The 17,422-nt window shown below is 47.6% G+C and overlaps 1 long non-coding RNA gene across 7 annotated transcripts; it reads right to left on the bottom strand.

Annotated features, from left to right (window-relative positions):
* Positions 1-3,734: 3,734 nt before the first annotated feature.
* LOC311209206 lies at positions 3,735-13,071 on the bottom strand. 7 transcript variants are annotated; one of them, XR_014618381.1, is made up of 12 exons: positions 12,818-13,071; positions 11,300-11,528; positions 9,959-10,126; positions 9,717-9,818; positions 8,926-9,024; positions 8,139-8,212; positions 7,563-7,708; positions 7,192-7,433; positions 6,095-6,492; positions 5,204-5,302; positions 4,504-4,780; positions 3,735-4,019 (listed from the first exon to the last, which is right to left on the bottom strand). It is a non-coding gene; the product is annotated as an uncharacterized lncRNA (long non-coding RNA). The 7 variants fall into 7 exon arrangements; XR_014618379.1 differs by lacking the exons at positions 8,926-9,024; positions 9,959-10,126 and adding an exon at positions 11,661-12,509; XR_014618380.1 differs by lacking the exon at positions 8,926-9,024 and having other exon boundaries at positions 9,959-10,148.
* Between the last annotated feature and the right edge of the window lie 4,351 nt (positions 13,072-17,422).

Below are 17,422 nucleotides of genomic sequence, written 5' to 3'. Positions count from 1 at the left end.
ACAACAAAGCAAACGCACAAAATAACATTGACATCCTATCCATAAATGTGCTATAACAATTAATCACCTCCAAAGAGCTTCAAGCAATAAATGCACATACTACTAGATCGGTTTCCTCTAAAAGATCGTACCAGACCCTGACCCACCAACAGAACCCTGCATGTAGCTAACAGAAGCATCAACAAAGCACTGCCCCCAAAGAGCAGCCCAGGCAGAAGGAGCTCTCTGATGCCGTGCCTGGGGCTCCTATACCATTTGGCCCCGCCCAGCACCCAAACCCAATCACCTGGGAAAGGGGAGGGGGCAAACCACAAGAAAGAGAGCAGGAGCAGCAGCAGCTGTGTTCTTTTATTTATTTATTTATTTGGTTTTTTTTGTGCCTATCCCTAGTTTACAGCATGCAGAGTGCAGACAAAAGAACTGGGGTGTTTCTAGAAGCAAAATTTACCGTATTTATGCCTCAGCTTTGAACATAGAAAGGACAATACAACCAAGAAAGTAAATGAAAAATTTTTCCACGGGAATTAGCTCAAACTTTAGTGTTAGGTCAGAGGTTGGACTCAATGATCTTGAGGTCTCTTCCAACCTAGAAGATCTGTGACTCTGTGTGATTTACATATGAAGAAAAACCTAGGAGCGTAGGAAATTGCACATCAAAAAAAACAACGACGTAATAAGCAACGCGCATGCACGGCCCCACGGCCGCCTGCAGTACTCGTTTTCCACCAGCAGGAGGCGGCAGAGGGCGCCCCCGGGCCCCACCGCGCATGCGCCCCCCTCGGCCGCCTGCAGTACTCGTTCTCCACCAGCAGGTGGCGGTAGAGGGCACCCGCGGGCGTCACCGCGCATGCGCGGCCCCCGGCCGCCTGCAGTACCTGAATAACACCAGCAGGTGGCGGCAGAGGGCGCCACCGGACCCCACCGCGCATGCGTGTACGCCGGCCACCTGCAGTACTCGTTCTCCACCAGCAGGTGGCGGCAGAGGGCGCCCGCCGGCGTCACTACGCATGCGCGCCCCCCGGCCGCCTGCAATACCCGATTAAAACCAGCAGGAGGCGGCAGAGGCCGCCCGCGGGCGTCACCGCGCATGTGCGCCCCCCGGCCGCCTGCAGTACCCGATTAAAACCAGCAGGTGGCGGCAGAGGGCGCCCGCGGGCGTCACCGCGCATGCGCGACCCCCGGCCGCCTGCAGTACCCCTATCCCATCAGCAGGTGGCGGCAGAGGGCGCCCGCGGGCGTCACCGCGCATGCGCGGCCCCCGGCCGCCTGCAGTACCCGAATAACACCAGCAGGTGGCGGCAGAGGGCGCCACCGGATTCCACCGCGCATGCGTGCACGCCGGCCGCCTGCAGTACCCGAATAACAGCAGCAGGTGGCGGCAGAGGGCGCCCGCGGGCGTCACCGCGCTATGCGCGCCCCCCGGCCGCCTGCAGTACTCGTTTTCCACCAGCAGATGGCGGCAGAGGGTGTCCGCGGGCGTCATGGCGCATTCGTGGCGCCCGGCAGCCTGCAGTACTCGAATATCACCAGCAGGTGGCGGTAGAGGGCGCACGCGGGCGTCACCGCGCATGCGCGCCTCCCGGCTGCCTGCAGTACCCCTTTACCACCAGCAGGTGGCGGCAGAGGGCGCCACCGGACCCCACCGCGCATGCGCGCCCCTCGGCCGCCTGCAGTACTCGCTTCCCACCAGCAGGTGGCGGCAGAGGGCGCCCGCGGGAGTCACCGCGCTATGCGCGCCCCTCGGCCGCCTGCAGTACCCGAATGACACCAGCAGGTGGCGGCAGAGGGCACCCGCGGGAGTCACCGCGCTATGCGCGCCCCTCGGCCGCCTGCAGTACCCGAATAACAGCAGCAGGTGGCGGCAGAGGGCGCCCGCAGGCGTCACCGCGCATGCGCGCCCCCCGGCCGCCTGCAGTACCCCTTTCCCACCAGCAGGTGGCGGCAGAGGGCGCCCGCGGGAGGCCTTGTCGGGCGGATCACAGCTCGCCTACTGTGCCATTCGGAGCTTGTGGCTGTATTTTTTCCAACGTATTTGCTACCCACACCCCGCGGGGCAGCTTGTCTTACAAAGAATTCTCTCTGTTAATATTCTCTTTAAGGCGGGCACGAAGCATCCACTGCTCTTCTAAGCAAGCAACCTTCCTTCTGTGCTCCCTTCGGGATGCAGGACTACGTGCACTGAGATTTATTCCACTCATTTTTTCTTCGCCTTTTCATTGGCACAGTCTCCAAGGACGCCTGGCTTTCTTCTCACAGACTCGCGTCCGTTTCAGCGTAAGGCATCTTTTCCCTCCGCCGCTCTAATCCAAATTCAAATTATCCAGATAAAACAATAGTGAGGTAAGAGAGAACTGTCTGAGTTAAAGTCACCATCTTTCTGCAACTAATTTAGCAGACAGCTGTACCACATCAGAGGAGGAGGTTTAGATGCTAACCAGGCCACAGGCCCTGCTCAGGCACATCACGGTCAAGTGAGTGCCCCCGGAATCACTAAAGAAACTTAAGTAAGAATCTACTAGAAGAAAGCTGTCTCCTCTTACCACCACCTATTTAAGAGATAGTGTAGTACAGGCAGTTCTACACGCATAAAACCACATACACACAGTATACCTGACCCAAGTAAATTCCCTCTTAGAAGTCCACCATTAAGCAAAAGAGGCGTATTGTGGTGACATACAGCTGCCGTGTAATGATCCTGAAGGGATGAATCGCCCTATGTATTCCAAGGTACTACTGTGGTTTGTTTTTTTTTGTTGTTTTTTTTTGTTTGTTTTTTTTTTTCCCCCCCCAAGTACGTTCAACGGTACAGATAAGTACGTTCCCGATAAGAAAAAGAGTTCAGAATTGTTTATAACGAGTTCGTTCCACGTGTCACTTTCTCACTTAACGTAGTAATAAAGATACGCTGCTGCTTTTGGATTTAATTTCCTTCTTGAATCTCACTGGTGTAATTCCAATGGTCAAACAACCTCTTCCAGAAAGACCAGCCCCCTGCTTCACAGGAGAAGGAAAAGATGTCTCACACACGCTGGCTAGTACTAAAAAGAGTAAGAGGAAGAGAAGTTCAGGCCATCAACGTAAGTATGTTTCCCTGCCTCTTCTGCTGGCTGGTCAAGTGGAATCCTCAGGACAGCCCCAGTACCTTGTGAAGAGCTTGTTAACGCCAGCACAACTTCAACTTGTCTTTTAAAAGAAAGCTGTTAAAGGAGCAGGAGACTGTTTTTAAATGAGAACAACCGAAAATAAAATTATCTGAAGAGCCACTTACTACTGGCACATTACCGTTTAAAAGGAAAATATTAATTACGTGCAGGTGCTCCAGTCTTCGTTGCATTTTCTGTGATTCACAACATTACCTTTGAACAAAAGAGTAAGAGGAACGGAAGGGAGGATATTAACTCGGGTAACCAAGGATTTGGCAAGCTGGAACTTGGTGTCTTTAACACTTTAGCCTTGGAGCAAAAATGTACACCCTGTACAGGCTGAGCTGACTGATAAGGCAGGTGCTCCAGGGTACGTGCTACCGGGAGGTAAGTAACAAACACATTCCGCAGCTATTACCAGAAGTGGGGTTTCAGGATATGCAGACTGGTTTCACAAAAAATATTAGCGGTCTGTTGGTGACAGACAATTCGAGGAATTCAGCGCTGCCCATTACAGACTCCTCAGATCAGCACTTAATGAGAATTAATAAAACGGTTTATTTATATATATATATATATATATATACACACACACACACACACACACACATATACACACACACACACCCCTATGTTCAAAAAAATGTATACAGTTAAAATATCAAATTAGTGATCCGGTAACAACACTGTTCAAAACCAGTCTCTTTTGTATGAACATTAAAATAAATGCACACTTTTAAAAGCATTTCTTTTTAGTGCTTCCAAAGCACAGCGTGTGCCAAGGCAAGGCCACCTGAAGAATCTCCGTCCTGCTCACGGGATGAAAGAGAACTGAAGTCAGGGACCTGGGAAGCCTCAGGTGCGCTTTCATAATGTCTGCAGATAAAAACAGAAGAGAGTCTGAGGTAGATTGTTTAGTAACCACCAAGTGGTAACAGTCACAGGGCTGTCTTTAGCTTTCATTAACACAACAGCAGTTTCTTTACTCTCGATCTACGCTGAATCTCAAGTTTAAAGGCATGGCTAGCAGTTCTCGGGAACAAGACCCTCGTCTCTGTGCTGGCAACATGCAATATTACCAGTGCAGGTGTTTCTGGGAGTTTTTTTGTTTGTTTGTTTGTTTGTTTTTTTATTGGGGGGGGGGGGACACGACACACAACAGATGGGATCTCTCCACAATGCAGACACTGTGTGCATTTGACAGTGCCCCATTTTAGTGCGATCCACTGCCTATTGCACGTAAAACGGCTAATGACAGTATTCAAGCGAGTAAATTCTCACCACCTGCAGGAGGGGCAGCAATGGTTATTTTTTTCAGCCTGTTGAGCAAAGAGCACCCTCCACAGGAAAAAAGCCACACCTTTCATAGCACGTCCTTAAGGTTACAGCCCAGCTTCTGCCGATAGAGGTTCGTAAAGTTAAAGCTCTGCTGCTTCTTCTCAGGCTCTGACAGTAAGATCACTTGACCGCCAGGATGGCGAGGGCAACAGCTACGTCCTCTTCCACTCTTCTGCGGCACAGCAAACTCATTCCCGGTCCGTATTCCTCTGGCTGGTACACTATTATCTACCGTTCACCTGATTAACTCTGTTGGGTAGGCTGTTGAACTCTAGCTCCTCTAGCGTTCTCTCTAAGTGCTGTATTAAGACACGATTTTTAAACCTAGGGAAGTAATTTCATTTCTTCTTCCAAAAACAGCAGTTAAATAACTCAGTATTATTTTGCCACGACAAACAGTATTAGCAGAGGCTCTCTGTTTCCAGCATGGAAGAGCTTCCCTCATTTCTGACATCAGAATGGCAAATTTAATTTGATACAGCCATCTTTCCCCAACCCACGCAAATTCTGGGTCTTTCTTCCATAACCACCCATATCTTTCTATTTCACACTTCAGCTCTAGGTAACGACCATTTACTTCAGAAAATACAACGGCAGTTTGACCGCTGAAACTGTAATAATTTCAGTATGTCAAAACAAAACACTTGTTTTGGAAAAGATTGAGATTTGCTATCATGAACAACGTTAGCGTTTAACTCTGAATCATTCGTATCTATACAAACCTTGCTCCTTCCCTTATAGCAAATTCAATGAAATACTTCTGAGTTTCCATCCGTCCTTGTACGTACCTCCTCAAGAAGAGAGAAGATTTTTTTCACGATCTTAAAGAAGAGATCCAAACAGATATTAGAAACAGATCTTGTAAATGCATTTTCAGTAAATCTCAACAGCCAAAGGAAAAACAACACAGCCTAGAGTTTCCCATTTCTGCATACAGTAATGCACATAAGAAAAAAAAGCCAGCATACCAATAATTTGAAGTGATATCGATTAGCTGATATTCAAATGTAACGCTGAATTTTGTTCTCTTAAAAGAGCAGTATCTAGAAACACCTGCCCTTGGAAAATGCAGACTAGGTTTAATCAGCAGAGAAGCCTTGTATCTCCACGAACACGCTGCCATGATCAGCAGTTAATAGAAACAAAGGGATACCAAGCCATGTTTCAACCTAGAGCTGTCATTTTTGAAAGCAGAGGTTTAAGATAACTACTCTTTACAAGATGACCGATCTATGTGGAGCATGAGCACGATTGTCTCGTATAAAGTTTAACAAAAAAAAAAAAAAAAAGTAGCGCAAAAGAATGAACCGGACACCTTAGATGTGAAACAACAGTATTTTTTCATTGGTTTCTGTGTTTTCTTCTCTGAACCAACTATGAAAACACGAATGGTGCTGTGATTAAGCCTGCTTAAGAGTGCTGCAGTAAGGACGGTGAGGATATAAAGTTGGACTGTGAATACATGTACTTACTTTCTTGTTCTTCCACTACTTGTACACGAGTAATCAAAAATCATTCCAAATCCGAGGTTTTATTTTCAAAATAGATCCTCATTTCAAGAAAAAGTCTTCTGTACCCCTAGCCTATTTTTAATACACTAATAAAGAACTTACTTCTTCCACGTTTGCGAACCTCTTTCACCACTCTGATTTTAATACCAGCATCGCTTCCCTCCAACATTGTAGGTGTTATTTTAAATCAATTTGGCACAGATTCAGAAGTAGACTCCATCACTCGTTTTTGGTCATCTCCAGCCACGCTGTAATTTAGAGGCCCTCGAACAAGTGCATTGGTACCAGGCTTATGATCCAAGCCATCTTTGCATCATTTAAGCAATTGAACTCATCATGTAGAGAGTCTAAGTCACCAGGTGACATTTCATCCTCTCCCTTAACAGCTGGAACCGAAGAAGCCATTTGCACAGACAAGCCATCAATTTGCTTTTCCAGCAACTGACAGTTTTCTGCTTTCTTCTCTCCATTACCATCTTGGACAGTACTGATACCAGTGTCTGAAAATTAAGAAGGAGCTTAGTAGTGCATATAACTGCAGGATCAAAAAACACAGAAGGACATTATTCTGCATCCCTTCTTGTTGAAAGTACTGTGTAGAGAGTTACTCAGCACTGTCAGATCACTTCAGTAGTTTTATTCACCCTTTGACGCAACCACAGGAATACCTCCTTTTGGGCTGCTACCGTCTCATATGACTGTCGTTAAGTTATTTGCTGTATTCCCATTTCAGTGACTAAAGTAAACTAAAGTTTCCCCTCCTTCCCCCAGTTCCAGCAAATTTTTCTTTCGACTCTGCTGCAACAGGTGGGTAAATTACTATTTGTGAGAAATTTTAATTTTTTATTTATTTTTTTTTTTACACACTTTCCTTCCCCACTTCTCCCTTCCCCACTACAGAATACACAAATGAGAATTAAAAGCTGAAATGAAATCCTTGCTACCGCCAAACCATCGTGGTGAAAGGTTTCAGCACTTTTTAGAAACAGTTCAAAATTATTGCTCATTCAGGACTTCATTACCTATAGCAACAGCCTGTTTGTCTAAGCCGACCAAAGAAATTCAGTCCCAATTAACTCTAAAACTTACGTGTCCTTTTGAATTAACACAGAAAGCACGGAGACCTTTTTTTTTTTTTTCTGCACACTATGTCCATTTATGACCACGCAAGTTCCTGTACTACAACAACTCCAACATACCTTTATTTGTTGGCATGCCTTTGAGGTTCAGATATGGTGACGGAGATCCAGCAGCACAGGGTGGCCCTTTCCCACCAACATGGTTTGTCACAACAGTGATTGTGGCCGTCGCAATAGCGGCGACATGCTACGCCTTCTCTCTTTAGTGATGCTGGAGTATTGGGCTCTCCAGGACGCTTGATCTTATTCTGAGGCCCAGCAACAAATTTATCTGCTTCATCTATCATCATACCCTGAAAAGACTTTTTTTTTTTTTTTAATATAAGTAAAATACAATTGCTTCGTCAATTCACTACCAGAGTATTTGCCTCCGTGTTACAATTCAGTTACTTTTCAAATAATGATACAGCAGATAGCAAGACTTCTCCTACCTTCTCATCCTGTTTGAACAGACTGCCAAGTGTATGAAGAAGCCTTTTTGGTTGATCTGGATCAATCTCCCGAAGGGGTGAAGGCATCATTTTCAACTACTCCTGATGATTTCCCCTTTGAGCAACAGGAACGCCGTGAAGGCAGTCTGCAGCAGAACAAGGTATCTAAATTTAGTCTACCTTAAGACTAAGGAAATACAAGCCTCGCATGCTTCCATTTCCAGTGTTAGCATTTAAGAACTAGAAATCACTATTTCCTCCCTCTACAAGACAAAGGAAAAGCAAAAGGCAAATAAAGCCCCTCTTTCCTTTCACCATCACTATAAGAACATCTACTGCATCCTGTTGCACAGGAAAGCTCACCCATGAAACTTAATTTTCAAATTCCAAGCACGCACAACATGTTTTGTGACAGAAGGCAGAAATTTCATTCTTTTCCTTCAGAATCTAGGGAAGGACGACTGACCCAAGAAACGATGCAAAGTCTACTTCCTCTCCCACACCGAGGACAGAAACACTACTTAGGTGAATTAAATAGCTGTACCAGAATATTAATAAATAATTGTGTCCATTTACCTTCATCCTGCCCCACGATATCCCTGTGTGTTTTCAGAAGATTGGTTCTCATTCCGGTTAGCTGATCTAGAAGACTGTGACAAGACATATCATATGCATTTCTGAATGCCCGTGGCTTCAAATCCTAGTTTTATAATAAAACAAGTAACTTTCAGTTAACCCGCGAGTTCTCACGCACAAAGAAATTGCTCTGTGGGCTGTACTACCGTTAACTACTAAAAAAAAAAAGAAAAAAAAATTCCAAAACAACTTCAGACATTCTGAACGTATTCTGAAACAACTTTCTTTCCATCTCTCTGGAAAGAGCTTTCCTCCTATCTGTGACAAAGGAAAAAAAAAAAAAAAAGTTGTGATCGCGGGAGTCGTTACACAAAGCCACACTCTGTGAATTCACTACTACAGTTAAGATCATTTTTAGTCAAAAAATACCTCGGCAGCAATGCTATCACTGCAAACATAGCGTTGCCAAAAAAAAAAAAAAAGAAATTCAACTCAAGATATAGGAGAGGGCGAGCTAAAAGCACAAATAACATGACCGATGGAGGCTGCAACAACCACCTGGTAGATGGTTGTCCACAGCCCTCGGATTGCATGGTCGTCTTTCCTGACAAACGAATACTGGAAGAACAGAAAAGATACACCGTGTGTCCGCAAAAGCCTTCGGGGAGACTACTGAAAGGAAAACCAAACCAAAAAACTAGGAACAGCAAGTGGCGTATACGTCAGTTTTGTTAACAGAGCACCACTAATGTACCAGGAATTTCCACATTCTTCGCCCCTCCTCTACCTTGAAAATGTCACCCAATTCTGTCAGTGTCTTCACCATCAGCATTTATTTATTTATCTCGTTTTTCACGTGGACATCCAAGGAAAACATTTCGAGTCCCTGTCATCGAGGAAGAAGAGGAGAGGGGGGGGGGGAAAAAAAAAAAAAAAAAAAAAAAAGAGAGACGAGGGGGGAAGAAGCACTGCCATTCCCTTTCCTCGGTAATGCGAGCAAAAAGCTCAGGCGCTCAGCAACAACGTGCTTTGAAAGATAAAACACAGAAGAAACTGCACATTATTTAGTCTCAGCTATAGAGTCACGTGTATTTGTACCTGCTCATTTATTCATCTGCCAGTGTATTTTAGTACAAACGCTACAGAACATAGAAACCGCAAGGTTACTACCACCTTTTGTGACCGACGCGATCTTTGGCAGGAACAGCTATCGAGAAAGAACCAACAAAATCCCCTTCGTCGACAGCCATCTGAACCTTTATCGTCTAACAGCAGTCCTACAAACATCCCCTGGGATGCTCAACTCCTGAAACTTTCTGTTCAACTTGAGGCAGAACAAGCCCTTACCCTGGGCACCTTCACCCAGCTCTCCACTGCTAGCAGAGTAGCACCCTGATACTGTCCAGGACGCGCTGCAGCAGCCTACTCGCTTACGCGTATTTACTGCAGCCTGGTTCGAGACGCGCACAGAGGGACCCACGAAAAATCCACCCTTTCCTTCAGAGAAGTAAATACATACATACATACGGACGACACGGTAAGGAAGAAAAGCTGAACACACAGCATGCGGTCCTTTACCGTGGGGCAGATCCAGCATCAGCACAAGGAGCTTTGGGGCACGTGAGCGATCATCTACACCGGCCATCGCGACAAGCCAAACTCACGCACACAAGCCTCGACCTAAAAAAAAAAAAAAAAAAAAAAAAAAACACAGAACACATTAAGTTCCTTTATAGCTTATGGAAGTAACAACCAGCATCTTAGATGCAGTTGGATAGTTGGATTGCATCAGCTTAGGGACTGCCTCCTTCAAAACGCACAGGGGGGTGGGGAAACCAGTCTTGGAAACCTGTTGCCTAACAGGAAGGAGACTGTTGTTTTCTCCTCCATAGGTGACGTTCTTCCAAGCATCGTCCTGCTCCTGGATTTTACCAGCCACGACGGGATGGTCCTACCAGCGTGAGTCGGGAACGCTTCCCACGGGGTTTCTGTGACACTGAAGTAAGTTTTCTGCAGGTACAAGTAACACAGCACGAGACGGCAAGGAAGCTAAGGCACCGTCTGCAGCACAGCACGTGTGCGATATTGGGCCTGAGGGGACCAGTCAAAGCCTGCAGTAATCGCTGAACAGGTGGGCAAGCAGGGAGCCCTACGGGAAACAAAGCTCACGTTCTGCAAAGCTCTTTTCCCGTCAAGAAGACGGCCTTTTCTATTCAGCGCATCTACTGAACTTTAGGCTACTTCCCATTCGCTTTGGCAAGTTAGCCTTTGCGTAAGCCAAGAGGTTTTAAACCGCCAAGCACCACTGATGGTGCTTGTTCTCCAACAACAGGGAATTTCAGTCAGGGCACTCGTTAACAGGAAAGTCTGGCTCTGTTTCACACAAATCACGTACCTAAACCACGGAGACAGGAGTCTGCAGGAAGAACTCTTTAAAAGGTGAACTTAAAGAGAAGGATACTACTCATTTTTCCAGAACTTCTGCAAGGACTGCGGCAAAAAAAAGGCTGAACCAGGGACGTCTCTATCATCCCCTCTAGAATTCAGCAACTCCATACAGTTACGGGTCAAATACCACAGCTGCAGCGCAAGACAAACAAAGACCTCGAAGGTCACGTTTCTGCCTGCGTACCGAGTTCCGCTGGGAAGACCCCCCACCTCTGGAAAGACCCCCAGCCGCTCAACTCCCAAGCAACGTTGCCACAGCCAGTGCTTACGCAGAGTTTTGCTCTCTCTCGCTGCTCAGTACAGGCCCAAGGCCTCCTTTATTGCACACAGTTCAAGCAAAACTCTTGGGACATAACCAATAGACAGACAGACAGACAGAAATTGCCTCTCACGTCTGTCCTCACTGACCGCAACCAGCGTCCTGGAAAGCCCCGCAAGCACCAGTCTATTCCTAGGACAACTCCGAAAGCTGAGGCGGGACAAAGTTTAGCCTCTCGTACCAAAGACTGAGCAACAGACAGAGCCTGACAGGCCAATTCATTCTAGGTCTAAGAGGCTACTACGACTCGGCAGGCACTACGTGCCTTCCTTCCCTTTGCGCTTCCCAGCGCCGAGCAGCTCGCGCTTCCGCAAATTCAATGAAGCCTTTGAGCCGGGGCTGCAGGAAGCTTACGAGCACGCCTTGATTCCACCCCGAGGTCGCTGCGACTTACCTGGACAGTCGGGACGGACGGGCTGCTCTCTCTCCTGAGAACCCTGCGACCGCAGCACGCCAGCTGCGGCTTTCCTCGCTTTACCCGGTGCGCCACCTTCGCTCGGCAACAAACCCCGCAGGGGTCCTAGCGGCGGGGAGCTGCTTCTGCCCCGGTGAACCGCAGCACAAGGAGAGAGCCGGCTGTCAGGACGCAGGGAGAGGAAAGCCTCCGAGGCGCGGCGCGGCTCCTGAGAAGACGGGAAAACAATGGGAAAGCTGCTTACCTCTGAGAAGTCATCCTCAATCTTTGTGCCTCAGATGTTTATCTCACACGCTCGGTACATGAGTTAGCGGTCTCAGTACATTTGAAGGCTTCTTACCTCTGAGAAGTCCCCCAGGCTTTCTTCCACCAGATGATGGCTTTCCCGGGGACATGGAGCCCTGCATGGAAAGACCCCTGCCCAAGCAGCTCAAGGCCTGCGATGCCATGCACGTGCAGCTATTCTGAGGAAGATGCGCGTGCACCTTTAAAGCCTGAACAGCAGATAGCAAGCATTTCTTTGGGGCATCATCATCTCCCTCTGCAGGAAAGGGAAAAGTCGCTCCCCTCAGCTGCTCCTCCTCTCTTAACATTCCTAACATCCCCCTCCATCCCACCTTCCCCTGCTGATTTTGCTCCTCTTGGGTCACTGCCTGCCTCCACCTTCCAGAGCAGCTCCTTCTCATTGAGTTCTCCTTCTGTGTCCTGTCCCCGGCTGCTCCCACGCCATGGTGCTCTTGACGGTGACATTAGCTGTCGTTCGGATCTCCTTCCCACTTGCTACCCAGTCTGCAGTTATCCCCATCGTGGGAATGGCAAACAACCTTGCAGGTCATCTGTATTCAATGAGCTGAAGGATCCGTTTACCCAGAAGATTTTGACAAGAGATTACAGAAACAGAGTCACTCCTCTGCACAACGCATTCCCCTTTCCAAAGAGACGCAAAGACGGCACAGGTGACCTCCCTGTAACTTTTTCAAATTCGGCACAGGTTTGTGATAAGTATTAAGAAAAATAACAATAGAAAGAGAAGACCAGTAGTCTTGACAAGTTCACGAAGTCAGGAGAACTTGCCCAATCAACCCCAAACTGTTCGCTAGAGTAGCTTGATAGTCCATGTCCTTTTGAAAGCCAGATGAGGACGCGCGCATTCTGCTGTTTCCTGTCTGTGTTCTCATTCTGGCTGAACCTGGCAGGTGGACAGAGCAAATGGCTGAGTGGTGCTTTTCTCCCCACCATGGGAGACTCAGGAAGAAAAAGCAGTCAAAGCTCAGGGTTCAGATAAAAAGACAGTTTAATAGGACAAAGAAGGCAGGGAAAGCATAACAACGATGATGATGAGGGAACATTGCAAAGCAAGCGATGCGAGATGCTACTGCTCACCACCTGCTGACTGATGCCCAGCCCTCCCCGAGCAGCGGTCCCCCCTCCGACCCTCACCATCCTGTTCCCCACCGTTCCACGGGACAGGTTAAGAAAGGGCAGCAGGACACTCACCGCAGCTCCTGCTCTGGGTGCCACCGGGACGATTTCGCGGTTCAGGCGTTTCCCACTCGCTCTTTCCCCCGGCTTTCTACTCCGTAAGGATCCGGAGGCTGAGCTGTCACCCCCCCAAGGAGAACACAGGGGTGTGGCAGGCCTTACGCGGGCCAAAGCGACAGCGACAACGGGGTCAGACGCTGCGCAGTGACCGAGGCGGCTGCCCAGCTGCGCAGGACTACAGTTCCCAGCATGCCTCGGGACGGAGCAGCCCAGCTGCCCCCGCGGGGACTCCGGAACGCCCCCCCCCCCCGGTGCCGCTCCCTCCTCTCCCTCTCCTCTCCTCTCCCCTCCTCTCCTCTCCTCTCCTCTCCCCTCCTCTCCCCTCCTCTCCTCTCCTCTCCGTGCTCTCCCTCTCCCGTCCCTTTTCGCCCAGGCTCACCGCCGCCAGACCCCACGGCCCCGCGGAGCACGGGTCCGGCACGGCAAGGCACGCCCCCCGCCCCACACAAGCGCTCTCGCCCCAGGAACCGCCGACCTCACGGCGCTCCGCCCGCCGCCTCGCCCCACGCGCCGTCCCGGGGCGGCCCCGACCACCAAACTCGGTGCGGTGCCGCGTCCCGTCCCGTCCCGAGCTGAGGCGACGCAACTTCCGCCCCGGCGCAGGGCGCCGCCATTTTCCCGCGGGCAGGGGCACTAATGAGAATGCCGGGGGCACTGGCGCTACCACGCATGCGCGGCGCCGCTCAGCCTGCAGTACCGCTTTTTTGGCCAGAGGGGGCGGCAGAGGGCGACGGGGCGCTACTGCTCATGCGCCGAGCCGCTCAGCCTGCAGTACCCACCTTTCACCAACAGGTGGCGACAGAGGGCGCTATCGCGCCGCGCCGTTGCGCCTGCAGTAGCGCTTTCTCGCCAGCAGGTGGCAGCAGGGGGGGGGGGGGCGCCAGAAGAACTAGAAATAGCAAGTGGCTAGTACGTCAGTTTTGTTAAGAGTAACATTAAAATACTAGAAATTTCCACATTCTTTACCCTTTACGTTGCAAATATCACCCAAAACGGTCAGTGTTGACCATTAGCAATTTTTTTACAGAGAAGTAACTGCACGTTATTTAATCTTATCTATAGAGTCATGTGTATTTGTACTTGCTAATTTATTCATCTGCCAGTTTACCTTGCTACAGATGCTACGAACTGTATAAACTGCAAGCTCATGTTTTATAACTGATAATGATCTTTGGTAGGAATAGCTATCTGAAAGAGCAAATAAAATCCCATTCATCCACAGTCATCTGAACTTTTATCATCTAAAAACAGTCCTACAAACATCCCCCGGGATGCCCAACTTCTGAAATTTTATGTTCAACTTGAGGCAGAACAAGCCCTTACCGTGGACACCTACATCTTGCTCTCCACTGCTAGCAGAGTAGCATTGTGATACTGTCCACTACGCTTTGCAGCCTACTCGCTTATGCATATTTACTGCATCCTGGTTTGATACAATCATAGAGAGACACTCAAAAAATCCACTATTTCTTTCAGAAAAAAAAAAATTAAATTAAATTAAATTAAATTAAATAATAAAATAACTACAACACAGTAAGGAAGAAAAGCTGAACACACAGGATGTGGACCTTTACGGGATGTAGATCCAACATCAGCACATGGAGTTTCGGGGCATGTGAGCGATCATATACACCAGCCATTGGGACAAGCCAAACACGCACATGAGCCTCGATTTAAAAAAACAAACAAACAAACAAAAATAAGTTCCTTTATATATGGAAGTAAGACTTACAGTTTAGATGCAGTTAGATTGCATTGACTTAGGGACTACCTCCTTCAAAATGCACAGGGGGGTGGGGAAAACAGTTTTGAATGTCTCCAGAGAAGGAGACTCCACAGCCGCTCTAGGCAACGTGTGCCAGTGTTCTGTCACCTTCACAGTAAAGAAATGTTTTCTCATATTCAGCTGGAACTTTCCATGTTTCAATTTTTTCCTGTTGCCTCTTGTCCTGTCTCTGGGCACTACTGAAAAGAGTCTGTCCCTATCTTCACAGTCCAAACGGTTCCTACAAGGCATTGAAGGCAATTTTCTGACACAGGTGGTGGAGGAGCCAATGAGGAGGGATGTGCTCTTGGACCTTGTCCTTACCAACAGGGATGGGCTTGTTAGGGATGTGAAGGTCGGGAGCAGCTTGGGATGCAACGACCATGAGATGATGCATGATACATGAGACAAGTGATGAAGTCTGACACACTGCAAACTACTCTTCCCAGAGCTAAATGCCAAAGGCTGCTTACTGTTAAAGCAGTTTCCTGATATGAATAACTGATGACAGCACTATCAAATTTATTTTAGTGCTAGTATTTGTACCCTACTAAACCTGCAAGAGATGTTACAAAAACAAAAGAAAAGAAAACAAAACAGTGTTCAGAGGCACACCAGTATGTCACACCACATCCCTCGCAGCATAACAAAATATTTCAAATTAAAGGATTTTTCAAATTCCTTCTAACTGAACAGCATTGCCCCCCACCTTCCATAGGCCTGACATAGGTACCATCTACTAGGCAGCCTGCCTTAAAGCATCGCTCGTCTGCCATACACGTGCACCAAGCTAAGCAAGATCCCAGTATGCTTTGGCAGCTAACTTTCCTCAAACTTCATCTGATTCAGTATTGTACAGGACATCCTGCTCACTGCACTCCTCTGCTCCAATCTGGTTGGCAAGAAGATCAGTCTTCTTGCTAAGTTATAAGAGGTGTTCAATGAGTACTGCAAATTGACTAGGTATCGGAGGAGATTAGAAATAGCACAGATTCAATCCCAGAAACAGCCTGAAACAACCCCTTGGAGAACAGTGACTATTGTACCATGTTAAAGATTGTGGAATAGATCCCATATTCAAATAGACAAATACGTCTCATATGTCAAATAGACAGTACGCTGTCAGCTATAAATGGGACACAAATATTTCTGCGATCACAATGATGGGTGGTTTTCTTTTGTTTAAGGTGCAAGAGCCAAGGTAGTTGTACTCAGAACTCTGGCAAGAAGAAAACACCTCAGACCTGTGCAATCCACTAGAGTGTGAACAATAACTATTGTTATTGTCCTGCTCAGGAAAGACAGGCCAGCAAGCCGAGGTGGTGGAGTTGCTCTTTACATGAAAAGCAGCTAGGACTACCACAAATAAACTTGTCTCTGATACTCTCAAACAGGTTCCCATGTTCAAACTTACCCTGGAACAGCAACAATGCTTGAAATTCACTTACCAACTAGTTCAGTACAGTTTTCTTGTGGAAACAAACTCTTTCACACTGACGCTACTGCTTCCTTGTGGAAACAAGCACTTTCACACTAATGCTACTGCCTCAAAAAGTAATCAAGAGGGTTTTCAAATCAAACCAGGCAGAGGGTTTCAGTCCCATCTGTGCTTTCAATGCAGTGCCTCAACACAAATTCAAGGACCCAGGTCCTTCAATGTACACATCCTGGAGAGACACCAAGGGACCCCTGCAGAGCTAAGTAATTGCATCCATACTGCAGTTCAGGAAGCACCCTGGGAGCCCTTTGTACACCAGTCCTCACTGACAGGGAGCTGTGACCAGCAAGCAGCTTCCTTGCCAGAACTTTATGTAAAAGGAAAAAACACATATGCTCACTTCCCCAGTCTGTTCCTCATGTAGTGGCTGGTGTAAGTACAGAGAAAGATGGTGTGGCAGCATGCAGAAATGTATGAAAACCAGAGATGGGGTGGGAAGGGCTTCATCAAGCAGATGGTTTGCCCTGCCACCCCTTTGAGGCCTTGCCACCCTGCTACACACTTCAGTGAAATCCTAAGGGAGAGGCAGCTGGCCTTGTCTCACTGGCAAAGCTGCTTTTCCTGTGTAGTAAAACTGATGCTTGCATGCTGTGTCTCATTCTATAGGGTAACAACAGACTGGTTGCTGGTAGCAAGTCACAACAGCTGTCTTAGAGGAGTTCCAAAGATGACGTGTGAAAAACATGTATTTCAGTTACAACCCAGCCATCCTTTTGAAGAGCATGAGCTGGAAATCTTTTATCCTGAAAGCAAGCAGAGGAGCTGGGCTTTCCTCATTTAAATTCTTCCTTTCAGAGATGTTTACTATAAGTAGACAAACCTAAGTGAGTTCACAGCTAGTTAGGTTTTACACATGTATCCGTCTCAGTCTTATTCAGTACTGGATTGAATAATTTATGAAGGAAATTATAAATCCCAGACTAATAAAAATCACAAAGTTATTTTCAGAAATATTATTTTATTTAAAATAATAAGTTGTAAATAGAATTATGTTGTGGTTTAACCCGGCTGGGAGCTAAGCACCACACAGCTGTTCTCTCACCCTCTCCCCTTCCTCTCTGGGATGGGGCAGAGAATTAGAAAGAAATGGAATTCTGTGGGTTGCGATAGAGACAGTTTATTAGGACAGAAAATGAAGGAAAATAATAATAATAATGACAATAGTACTACTACTAATAACGTGTACAAAATAAGTGATACATAATAGAATTGCTCACCACTCACTTACCAATGCCAAGCCTATCCCCAAGCAGCCGGCCCACCCTATCCCAACCAGCCCCCCCCATATAATTGTTCA

The sequence above is a fragment of the Netta rufina genome (assembly GCF_964035555.1).
Source record: "Netta rufina genome assembly, chromosome: 4".
In the NCBI taxonomy this organism is placed as follows: Eukaryota; Metazoa; Chordata; class Aves; order Anseriformes; family Anatidae; genus Netta; species Netta rufina.
Note: the sequence above shows the minus strand (reverse complement) of the source record. Positions and strands in the feature narration are given on the sequence as shown.